The following is a 12982-nucleotide window of genomic DNA, read 5'->3' as shown; positions in this document are numbered from 1 at the left end:
ACCACCATGCGTGGCTCATTTTTATATTTTTAGTAGAGATGGGGTTTCACCATGTTGGCCAAGCTGGTCTTGAACTCCTGACCTCAGGTGATTTGCCACCTCAGCCTCCCAAAGTGCTGGGATTGCAGACATGAGCCACTGTGCCTGGCCCAAAAATCTTTTTTCAATTATAGAAAATTTCAAACATACAATATATAGAAAAGGACTGTGACCTACATTCTTGTAACCTAAATTCAAGCAATTTAATGTTTTGCCATATTTGTTACATTTATATATATTTTTTTGCTGAACTATATTAAAATAAATACTAGACTATTAAGTACTTCAGTATGTATCTCTTTTAAGAAAGAACACTCTCCTAAATAACCCAATATTATTATCACATTTAATTAAATTAATAATAATTCTTAAATACTGTCTAATGTGCAGTCCATTCAAATGTATCCAGTCATCTCCAAAATAGCTTTGTTTGTTTGTTTGGGTTTTTCTTTTTTTGTTGTTGCTTTTTTTGTTTTGTTTTTTTGAGACAAGGCCTCACTCTGTCACCCAGGCTAGAGTGCAGTGGTGTAATCTTGGCTCACTGCAACCTCCGCCTCCTGCATTCAAGTGATTCTCCTGCCTCAGCCTCCTGAGTAGCTGGGATTACAGGCGGCCACCACCATGGGCAGCTAATTTTTGTATTTTTGTAGAGAAAGCATTTTACCATGTTAGTCAGACTGGTCTCGAACTCCTGACCTCAAGTGATCTGCCTACCTCGGCCTCCCAAAGTGCTGGGATTACAGGCATGAGCCACTGTGCCTAGCCTTCCAAAATAGCTTTGATGGCTAGATTTTCAAACAAGGATCCAGCCAAGGACCACACACTGTATTTTGTTGTTTTATCCTTAAGTTTCTTTCAATTTAGGATCATCCCTCCTCTTTCCCCAGTCCCCGTTTTTTTTGACATTGGCTTTTTTATTAAACCAGGAAAGTGTATTATGTCTACTTTCTGGATTTATCTACTTCCTCATGGTCATCCAAGGTATTTTTTATTTAACTATTTTGGTTAGGTATAAAAATTATGGTTATTTTTCAAATCTGCTTGATATTTCTTTATAGGGGTCTATAGAGTGATGGAGATACTAATAATCGTTATTGTGCATCTGTTGCCAACTTCATGTTCAGTGACATCATGTTGGCAGCTTGAAATCAGCCATGCTATATTGTTTATATATAAACAAAATATTTACAGCATGGAAATCAGCAAATGCTATAAACCATGGCACGGTTTATTTTTTTACTGATTGTCTAGACTTAAGAAAGTGATGGAAAAAATGTTAGCAATTCAGATTAAACTTAAAGTTCTGTTGTGTCTATAGTCATTACATTTGAATAGCACAGCAAATCAAGGAAACAGTTATCCAGTATATGAAAATTATTATCTGATTCAGCAAATAAGCAAATCACATTATTGATGAATGAATAACATTCTAACATATTGACATGGTTTGGCTCTCTGTCCCCACCCAAACCTCATCTTGTAGATCTCATAATTCCCACATGTTGGGATCTCATAATTCCCACATCTCATGAGATCCAGTGGTTTCAAAAATGGGAGTTTCCCTGCACAAGCTCTCTCTTTGCCTGCCGCCATCCATGTAAGATGTGACTTGTTCCCCTTTGCCCTCCACCATGATTGTGAGGCCTCCCCAGCTATGTGGAACTGTAAGTCCATTAAACCTCTTTTTCTTCCCAGTCTCAGGTATGTCTTTATCAGCAGCATGAAAACGGACTAACGCAGTAAATTGACACAATAGAGTACTGCTCTATTGATACCAATAAGGTACTGCTGTAGATACCTGAAAATGTGAAAGTGACTTTCGAACTGGGTAACAGGCAGAGGTTGGAATAGTTTGGAGGGCTCAGGAGAAGACAGGAAAATGTGGGAAATTTTGGAACTTCCTAGATACTTGTTGAATGACTTTGACAAAAATGCTAATAGTGATATGAACAACAAGGTCCAGGCTGAGGTGGTCTCAGATGGAGATGAGGAGTTTGTTGGGAACTGGAGCAAAGGTGACTCTTGCTATGCTTTAGCAAAGAGACTTGTGGCATTTTGTCCCTGCCCTAGAGATTTGTGGAACTTTGAATTTGAGAGAGATGATTTAGGGTATCTGGTGGAAGAAATTTCTAAGCATCAAAGCATTCAAGAGGTGACTTGGGTGCCATTAAAGGCATTCAGTTTTATAAGTGAAGCAGAGCATAAAAGTTCAGAAAATTTGCAGCCTGACAATACAATAGAAAAGGAAGTCCCATTTTCTGAGAAGAAATTCAAGCTGGCTGCAGAAATTTGTGTAAGTAATGGGGAGTCGAATGTTAATCCCCAAGACAAGGGGGAAAATGTCACCAGGTCATGTCAGAGGTCTTCATAGCAGCTCCTCCCATCACAAGCCCACAGGCCCAGGAGGAAAAATGGTTCTGTGGGCTGGGCCCAGGGTCCCCATGCTGTGTGTAGTATAGAGACTTGGTGCTCTGTATCCCAGCCATTCCAGCTCTGACTAAAAGGGGCCAAGGTATAGCTCAGGCCATGGCTTCAGAGGGTGCAAGTCCCAAGCCTTGGCAGCTTCCACATGGTGTTGAGCCTGTGGGTGCACAGAAGTCAAGAATTGAGGTTTGGGAACCTCTGCCTAGATTTCAGAGGATGTATCAGAATGCCTGGATGTCCAGGCAAAAGTTTGCTGCAGGGTGGAGCTTTCATGGAGAACCTCTGCTAGGGCAGTGCAGAAGGGAAATGTGGGGTTGAAGCTGCGACACAGAGTCCCTACTGGGGAACTACCTACTGGAGCTGTAAGAAGAGGGCCATTGTCCTCCAGACCCCAGAATGGTAGATCCACTGACAACTTGCACTGTGTGCTTGGAAAAGCCACAGACACTCAATGCCAGCCCATGAAAGCAGCCAGGAGGTAGGCTTTACCCTACAAAGCCACAGGGGTGTAGCTGCCCAAGACCATGAGAACTCACGTCTACCTCTTGCATCACTGTGACCTAGATGTGAGACATGGAGTCAAAGGAGATCATTTTGGAGCTTTGACTGCCCAGCTGGATTTTGGACTTATATGGGGCCTGTGGTCCCTTTGTTTTGGCCAATTTCTCCCATTTGGAACAGCAGTATTTACCCAATGCCTGTACCCCATTTGTATCTATATCTAGGAAGTAACTTAACTTGCCTTTGATTTTACAGGCTCATAGGTGGAAGGGACTGGCCATGTCTCAGATGGGACTTTGGACTGTGGACTTTTGAGTTAGCGCTGAAATGAGTTAAGACTTTGGGGGACTGTTGGGAAGGCATGATTGATTTTGAAATGTGAAGACATGAGATTTGGGAGGGGCCGGGGCAGAATGATATGGTTTGGCTGTGTCCCCACCAAAATCTCATCTTATACTTCCCACAATTCCCACGCGTTGGGACATAGTTGAATCATGGGGGCGGGTCTTTCCCATACTGTTCTTGTGATAGTGAATAAGTCTCACAAGATCGGATGGTTTTAAAACTGGGAGTTTCTCTGAACAAGCTGTCTTTGCCTGGTGCCATCCATGTAAGATGTGACTTGCTCCTCCTTGCCTTCCACCATGATTGTGAGGCCTCCCCAGCCATGTGGAATAGTAAGTCCATTAAACCTCTTTTTCTTCCCAGTCTTGTGTCAGTCTTTATCAGCAGCATGAAAACAGACTAATACACATATGTCATTGTCATTTCATTTTATTTTTCTCCTTATCATAAGTGTCAACCAACATTCCAGTTAGAGCTATGGTGAATTACAACAATAGGTTGGCTATGGATATGAAAAAATGTTCAACATCAGCAGTCACCAGAGAAATGCAAATTAAAACCACAATGGGATATCATCTTATACCAGTCAGAAAGGCTATTACTAAAGAGACAAAAAAAAAAAAAGATACCTGCACTTATATGTTTATCCCAGCACTATTTATGATAGCAAAGATATGGAATCTATCTAAGTGTCCATTAATGAATGATTGGATAAAGTGTGGTAAACATACACAATGGAATACTATTCAGCCATGAAAAAGAGTGAAATCATTTGCAGCAACATGGATGGAACTGGAGGCCATTATCTTAAGTGAAACAACTCAGACACAGGCAAATATCACATGTTCTCACTTATAAGTGGGAGCTAAATAATGTGTACATATGGACGTAGACTGTGGAGTGATAGACAATGGAGACTCAGAATGGTGAGGGGTTTGAAGGGGGTAAATGATGAGAGATTACTTAATGGGTATAATGGCCATTAGTTGGGTGATAGATACACAAAAAACCCAGACTTTACCACTACGCAATCAATGCATGTAACAAAATTGTACTTGTATTCCATAAACTTATAAAAATAATTAATAAAGAATTACTTATTAATAATTGTATCTACGGATACAAGAGTTTGGCAAAAACAGCAAAAGTATATTATAAGAATCAATTGTCTATGGAATTTACAAAGAGTATTATATATTTTATCGTTATTATTTGTAAATTATGTGCTATACATCCTTTATATCTGTAAAGTTTATGTGTGTATATATGCATGCTTTTTTTGCCACATCGTAGGGTGGACCCCAAGACTTATTTCCTGACCTCCAGTTTGGGGCAGCCATCAGAGTGCAAGTTAAAAGTCTCCAGGATCCTGCCGAAACCCTCAGAGTACCAGCCAGTTTCAAGTTTCCTTAATCCTCAGTTTTGGGGTCAGTGGATTACGTATATTTGTGTCAGTTCAGAAGGATACACCTAAGAGGATATATCTCAGTTCACTGAGGATACACCTAAAATATATTTTATTTATTTATTTATTTATTTTTATTTATTTTATTTTATTTTATTTTATTTTTTTGAGATGGAGTCTCGCTCTGTCGCCCAGGCTGGAGTGCAGTGCTGTGATCTTTGCTCACTGCAAGCCCCGTCTCCTGGGTTCAGGCCATTCTCCTGCCTCAGCCTTCCGAGTAGCTGGGACTACAGGCACCCGCCACCACACCCAGCTAATTTTTTTGTATTTTTTTTAGTAGAGATGAAGTTTCACTGTATTAGCCACGATGTTCTCAACCTTCTGACCTCGTGATCTGCCCGCCTCAGCCTCCCAAAGTGCTGGAATTACAGTCGTGAGCCACCGCGCCCGGCCCTTGTTTAATATTTTATTCAGCATTTAGGTTTTTCTTTAGGAGGATCATTCAGACTCATGGTTTTCATTGATTCCCGGCTACACGGGGTTGGCTAACCTTTAGGATTTGCTTATTAATTATACCTGTTCACTCCACAAGGATGCAGACTCAGTCATCTAAGTACGTGCAGCAAATGAGCAGACTATAACTGATTGTTATGCCACTTCCTGTCTCCTCATGAAACATGCTTGGACTTAGGGTGTGACGCTTTGGGTGGCTCCATTGTTCTGAGTTGCTTTGTTGTGCTTTCAATTTGTGGATGGGTACAGGTGGCTTTGGCTTGGGTGTGATTTATTATTAGTAGTAGTAGTATTTTGGTTCTTCTGCAGTCCTGCTAAGGTTGAGTAGAGCAGCATTCCACAAAAACGGGGGGTGGGATTCATTTTAATGGGCATCCTTGGCTGACTGATAAGCAGCTGGGCCCCTGTCTCAGTCTGCTCTGGCTGCCATCACAAAATACCACAAACTGGGTGGCTGAAAAAACAGAGTTATTTTTCCCAGTTCTGGAGGCTGAAAGTCCAAAATCAAATGTCAGCCAGCTCACCTCCTGTTGAGGGCTGTCTTTCTGGCTTACAGATGGCTGCCTTCTCTCTGTGTCCTCACACGACAGACAGTGAGTGAGCAAGCTCTCTAGTGCCTCTTCTCTTAAGGACACTAATGCTGTGGGGTCAGGGCTTCACCCTTGTGGCCTCATTGAAACTTAATTACTTCTTTACTCCAAATGCAGCCACATGGGGGATTAAGGCTTTAATATATGAATTTAGAGGGGACACAATTCAGTCTATAGCAGGCCCTCTGAAGAGGAGGCCCAGTATGAGTTCTAGAGTCAGACAGACCCAAGTTCAAAGCCCAGCTCTGCCATTCACTAACATTGTGAAATATCTTTCTGACCCTCAGTTTCCTATTCTGAAAAGTAAAAGCAAAAAGTTCAATTTCAGAGGGTGCCTGTAATGATTAAATTAGAAAATGTATAAAAAGTAGCCAGCACAATGCCTGGCACACCACAGGGGCTCCACAAATAGTTGCCAAGATGATGTCACTTAAAGTGTAGTCCACGGACCAGCAACAGCAGCATCACATGAGGTCCTGATAAAAATACAGAATGTGGGGCCCCATCCTGGACCTGCCAGATCAAGATCTGCATCTTAACACCATCCCTAGTGATTTGAATGCACGCTGAAGTTTGAAAAGCACTAAAGTAAATGCTATGAGTTGGCCCAGTTTGGCAATAAGGCATATTGGGATTGCTGTGACATAAATCAGGGGGCCATCACGATGAGCCAGGGCCAGCCAGCATTGTGATTTCATTTGACCCAGCTCAGCTCTAAGCAATGCTTGAATGGAGGAAGGGAAGGGAGCCAAAGCCTGGCGACCAAGACTCTTGAGAGCTGACCGCAGGCAAAATTTCCCAACCATCCAACTGCATCATCTCTAAGGGCAAAGCTGGGCGAGGCCCCAGCTGGTGCTGCTGCTATCCAGGGGCTCTGGTTGGTGGGCTGGGTCAGTGGTCAGCAGTGGATACAGAAGGCTCTTCCTCAGCTAGTTTCTTTCCCGCCTTGTCTGAGCTACCAGTTGTTGAGAGAACCTGCCACTTCTCTCTCAACTCTGGGCCTTTGCACCTGATGCTTTCTTCAGTGCTTTTTTCTCCTGGCTCTTTCCTACTTATCTTTGAATGCCCAGCTTAAGGCCACTTCCTCCAGGAAGCTGTCTCATAATAATATTAATTCAAAAGCTGTCTCATAATAATAATCCTCAGCTGCTCCTGTCCTCGCAGGTGTCTACCCAGGGCTCACTCTCACCACACTGCCATATGGATGACTGTGCCCTTGTCTGCCTCCCTGCTAGTGAGAGGTGAAGCCAGCTGGACTTCCTGGGTCCAGAGGAGACTTGGAGAACTTTTCTGTCTAGCTAAATGTTTGTAAACACACCAATCAGCACTCTGTGTCTAGCTAAAGGTTTGTAAACGCACCAATCAGCAGTCTGCAAAAACGCACCAATCAGCGCTCTGTTTGTAAATGCACCAATCAGCGCTCTGTAAAAACGCACCAATCAGTGCTCTGTGTCTAGCTAAAGGTTTGCAAATGCACCAATCAGCACTCTGTAAAAATACACCAATCAGTGCTCTGTGTCTGGCTAAAGGTTTGTAAACGCACCAATCAGCACTCTGTAAAAACACACCAATCAGTGCTCTGTGTCTAGCTAAAGGTTTGTAAACGCACCAATCAGCACTCTGTAAAAATGAACCAATCAGCACTCTGTAAAATGGACCAATCAGCAGGATGTGGGCAGGGCCAAATAAGGAAATAAAAGTTGGCCACTGGGCCAGCAGCTGCAACTTGCTGAGGGCACCTTGTATCCTGTGGGAGGTTGGTTGTTTTGCTCTTTGCAATAAATCTTGCTGCTGCTCACTGTTTGGGTCTGTACTACCTTTATGAACTGTAACACCCACCCGGAAGGTGGTTGCAGTTTCACTTAGCAGCTGTGCTAAGTAGAAGGGGTGACAGTGGGCATTGTCCTCATCTGGATTTTAAAGGAGATGCTTCCTATATTCCCCACAAAGAATGATGTGTTCCTACGGCCCAGAGTTCCCCAAACTTTTTGGCACCGGGAACTGGTTTTGTGGAAGACAATTTTTCCATGGAGGGGGCTGGGGCGGTGGGTATGGTTTCTCATAAGGAGCATGCAACCTAGATCCCTCACATGCACAGTTCACAACAGGGTTGGACCTCCTGTAAGACTCGAATCCCGCAGCTGATCTGACAGAAGGTGGAGCTCATAGTAATGCTCACTAACCTGCCACTCACCTGCAGCTGTGCAGCCTGGTTCCCAACAGGCCACAGATCAGTACAGGGTGGTGTGGGGGACCCCTGTCATAGCCTTTCAGTAAATTATGTAATCGATGTGTTTACCTTCTTTCATGCCTATTTGTGGATCTCTCTCCACTGGTCTTTAGACCCTTGTCAACAAGAGACTGCATCTGCCATGAATTGGACAAATTCCCCCAGGGTTGAACTTAGCAGAGACTGGCATTAGCCAAAGTTCTAGGCTGCCTGCTCCATTTTGAGGCTGCCCCTGAGTCTAGCCTTCCACCCCATCTCCCAGCACTCAGCTCCCACCACTAGTCCTCTTGTCCCACGTCTGGTTGATTATGAGAGGTGTGTGGAAAAACTTCACCTTCCTGTTCACACCCAGGAGTGGATGAACAGATCCAGGGACTAGGTGTTTGTTGGCCTCTGTCTTGAATCCTGCCTCCTAACCTCAAGCCAAACAAGGCCACAAACCAAATCCAGCCCAGAGCATTGGCCCAGCCATCCATCCATCACCACAGGCCACATCTTCACCAGTTGTGGGAAGCCCTTTCCCAGATTCTCGCTTAAGATTCCGTTCAGGGAGCCCCAATAAGCTGGGTGCGATGCAGTGACACTCTGGGGAGTCTGGCTTCCACACACTGCAGATAAACAGACCCCTCTCTCTCTCTTTCACCTTGGAGACCCTTTGCCTCTCCACACTCTTGCCCTGCTTCCTCCCTGTCCATCAAGCCCAGGCCTTGAAATCTCCCAGTTCTCCCTTTACACTCCACATGTTATGAATATCACTTTATCACTGGCAGGTATGAGGCAGAAGCTTCCTCTCCTAAGGGGTGGTGGAGGGAGGCAGCCCTCTTTGGCCAATAGCCAGCATCTGGCCACAGATGGCCCCACTTAGACCTGGCTGTGGGAGTGACCCCAGGTCTTCTCAGAACCTATGGTTTTATGCATGATTCCTGTTTTCTGGAACTGTCTGGCTCTCTCACAACTCCATGTATCTGTCTCTCCTTACTTAGCACATAGTGAGAAATACAAATGTTTGTACTTTGTAGACAGACATATGTTTAATAAAGAACTCCTACAAGGGTCTGCAGGGTTTGCAGTGGTCACTTGATTGTTCATTCTGCCCCAAGCTCCTTCAGTAGAACCAGAACCCACGTACTATGGTCTGAATCTCTGTGCCCCCTTCAAAATTCGTGATGAAACCCTAACCGCCAATGTGATGGTATTTGGAGGTACAGCCTTTGGGAGGTAATGAGGTCATGAGAGCAGAGCCATTATGAATGGAATTGGTGCCCTTATGAAGGAGGTCTGAGAGAGCCCAGTCATCCCTTCCATCTGCGAAGACACAGCAAGAAGGTGCCATTTAGGAGAAGGTGGGCTCTCGCCAGATACTGAGTCCACCAGTGTTTTGATCTTGGACTTTCCCGCCTCCAGAACTGTGAGAAATTTCTGTTAAGCCATCGTTTTCATTATAGCAGCCCGAGCAAGCTAAGACCCCAGTGAGGGGTCTGGGGCCTGGAGGATCATTGCTAGAGTCAGGGCCTTGGGGACATGCTTTTGGAAGCCCTGCCTGACATTATATAGAACATATTAAAAGACCTCTAACATTTCACATTAAATACAAATTTGCCATAAAATAATTTGAAATTATCCGGAGACATTTCTGTCTCTTCTTTTTGCTACCAAAGCATACTTTTAAATTTTGTTACAACATTTTTCATATGTACAGAAAGTAGACAAAGTATAATACAATACAAATCTGTAGGATTCACCACCTAGCTTAAGAAATAAAATGTTACCCAGAGGGTTGAAACATCCTGTGTGGCCTCTCTGATCCACTCTCCTTACAGCAGAGATAACTACCACCCTAAATTTGGAGGATATTGTTCCCATTCATTTCCTTAAACTTTATATATATTCCTTACAGAGATATATATATATTCCTTACATATATTCCTTACAGAGATCTAAAGTGTTTGCCTTTTTTTTCAATTCTATTACAATGATCTATTAAAATAATTTTTGTAATTTTGTATGTGAAGTTATTTGGTTACGAGTTACATAAGTTATGATTGTTCTGATTTTTTAGTCATCGTTACTTAAATTCTTGAAGAAGGAGAAAAATCTAGCCAATAAATTGATTTCAAGTGTTATGACATATTTCAGATATAGTTTATAAAGATGAAGTAATAGTATGTTTTGTGGACATTTAACAAAAGGGTCACTAATTTTGACTTTGCAGTTTTCCTTTCATATTTTGAGGCCAGTAATTTTTTTTCTCCAGTCTTACAAATGTTTATGTGTGTTTGAAAACCTCCTAGGACCTAGCACTTTAAGGACTTCACACTACTGCCTCTCCCAGTCTTGCCACAAGAGTCCTCGATGGGTACGCAGCAGCAGTGATACCAGAAGCCAAACTAAAGGTGGTGGTCTGGAGCACCTACTGAGCCAGGGCCGTGTCCTAAGCATTTTGGATCCGTTAATTCACTTACTCCTACAAGGTAGGTGCTACTGCCAGCCCATTTTCCAGAAATAGACACAGCATGGTCATGGCCAGGTAGAAAGGGGTGGGGCTGGGATGTGAACCCAGGCAGCTTGGACACTTCATGATTCTGCGTGCCATTTTCTGAGCCCCAAATGTACATATATGTACGTGTATTTTCTCAGACTCCTCACAAAAACCAGGAATTATCCCCATTTTACAGGGGAGGAGACTGACCCAGAGAAGCTTAGGGACTTGTTCCAGGTCACACAGCTGAAAGTGACAGATTCTGTGATTCCAAACACTGCCTGTGCCTTTAAGGACTCCACACGACTGCCTCTCCCAAACTTGCCACAAGGCAGCCAGGGTGAGTTCCCCATACCAACTCACTACCGCCATCTCACCCCTCTTTCTATTGCACAACCTTGCCGGGGAGGAGGGTAGGGGCAGTCCTGCATGTGTTAAGAGAGGGTGTAGACAGCACCAGGGGCCAGAGGACCTGACCTCACCGCAGTTCTCTGTCTCTGTTAGCCCAGGGCCACTGCAGTCAGGAGAGGGCTATTTGAAGACCCTTGGCCCAGGCCTGGCTTCTCCCCACTCCTCCCCACCATCCTTCTCTCTCTCTGGGTGGCTCTCCTGCCCAGGGCAGGTGGGAATCTGGCTGGTTGCTTCCCAGGTGAGATAGTCTCAGCTGGCTGCCTTTCCTCCCCCAGGATCGAGACTTATCAGTCATCAGAATCATTCCTGCCATCCGGACCCAGCTCAAGGTCATCCCCAGAAGGTTCCAGCACCTGCTCACTACACAGGCCCCCTTCTGCCTTGCCTAGAAATGGGGAGAGAGGGAGTGGCTGTTTTTTTTTTTTTTTTTTTTTTTTTTTACGAGCCAGATCCTTGCCTGGAGTCCTCTATATTCCAGTGCAGGGAACAGAGCCAGAGTAAAGTTAGAAGGTGAAAAGACAGCAGGCTTTAGACCAGAAGACCAGGATTTGGTCCCAGGCTCTGTACCTCCCTCCTGTAACCTTGAACTAGTCACTTTCTCTTTCTGGGCCTCAGTTTCCCCAACTAGAAAGGGTGTTGTAGGGCTAGACACTCTCCAAGATCCTCGTCTTCCTGCACCAGAATATTGGGTTTGTGGCAGTATTGAGTTTATTATATTAATATATAATAAAAATTATATATCATATTATAAATTTTTCTTTAGTTAGAAATACGGGTAAACTCATCCCCTGCCATCTCAGGAAGAAAACTCACTGACTGTTCAGCCAAGAAGGAAAGAGGAGAGTAAGATGGACCCAACATCTAGAGGAGAGAAGGAGGAAGCAGAGGCAGAAGCAGGAAGTGGGAAGGGAAGCCCAGCTTTCCAGTTCTGGCAGTGCAGAGCACTAGAACTGTAGATGGAGCTTTTGAAAATGGGATGCCTGAACCTTAGTGCAGCCAATCAAATTGGAATTTCTGGGAGTAGAGCTGGGTATGGGTGTTTTTGGAAACACCCCAGATGAGTGTGATGTGCCATGAAGGTCAAGAACCACCATTTGAGAGCAGTGGTTCTCAGACTGTGGTGTGCTTCTGAGCCCCCTAAAGAGCTTGGTAAATACAGGATGCCAAACCCCACCTGCAGAGTTTCCCATCCAGCCGGTCTGAATGGGACCTGTATTAATTTCCTGTGACTGTCGTTAACAAATCACCACAAACTGTGGCTTAACCAACAGAAATCTGTTCTCTTACAGTTCTGGAGGTGTGAAATTAAAAATGAGTCTCACTGGGCTACCATCAAGGTGTTGGCTGTGTTCCTTCTAGAGGCTCAGGGAGAATCTGTTTCCTTGCTTTCCCCCTCTTCTAGAGGCCACCTGCACTCCTTGGCTTGTGGCCCCTTCCTCCATCTTCACAGCCAATAATTGCATCATTCCAACTTCTGCTTCCATTATCATATTTCCTCTGTCTCCAGCTCTCTTGCCTTTGTCTTTCACTTGTAAGGACCCTTGTGATTATATCAGACCCACCTAGATCATTCAGGATGACCTCTCCCTGTCAAGGTCCTTAACCTAAGCACATCTGCAAAGTCCTTTTTGCCATGTAAAGTAACATATTCACAGGTTCCAGGGACTGGAATGTGGACACCTTTGGTGGGGGTAATGGGTGAGGGCATCATTCTGCCTCCCACAGGGCCTAAGAGTTTATATTTCTAGCAAGCTTCCAGGTGATGCTGATGCTGCTGGTCTGGGGACCATGCTTTGAGAACCCCCACTTTAGAGTCTATGGAAGATGAGATCCAACTGAGCTGCAGCTGCCCTGAAAAGTCATTCTCTAGGAGTAGAAATGGGGAAGGGGGATTTTAGCTAACATTAGCTGATCTGGTCTCTCTTTGGCTGCCTCTACCTCATGCCCAGGAAACGTAAAAACAACACAGAAACAAGACCTTCAGGGTAAGAGCAGTGTTTCCTTTGGATGCGACATGTTGGGAGAGTCACCTTAAGGTGGGAGCA

This window comes from Piliocolobus tephrosceles, chromosome 6 (assembly GCF_002776525.5).
Source record: "Piliocolobus tephrosceles isolate RC106 chromosome 6, ASM277652v3, whole genome shotgun sequence".
In the NCBI taxonomy this organism is placed as follows: Eukaryota; Metazoa; Chordata; class Mammalia; order Primates; family Cercopithecidae; genus Piliocolobus; species Piliocolobus tephrosceles.
The sequence above is the reverse complement of the archived record's forward strand: the minus strand, read 5'-3'. Positions refer to the sequence as shown.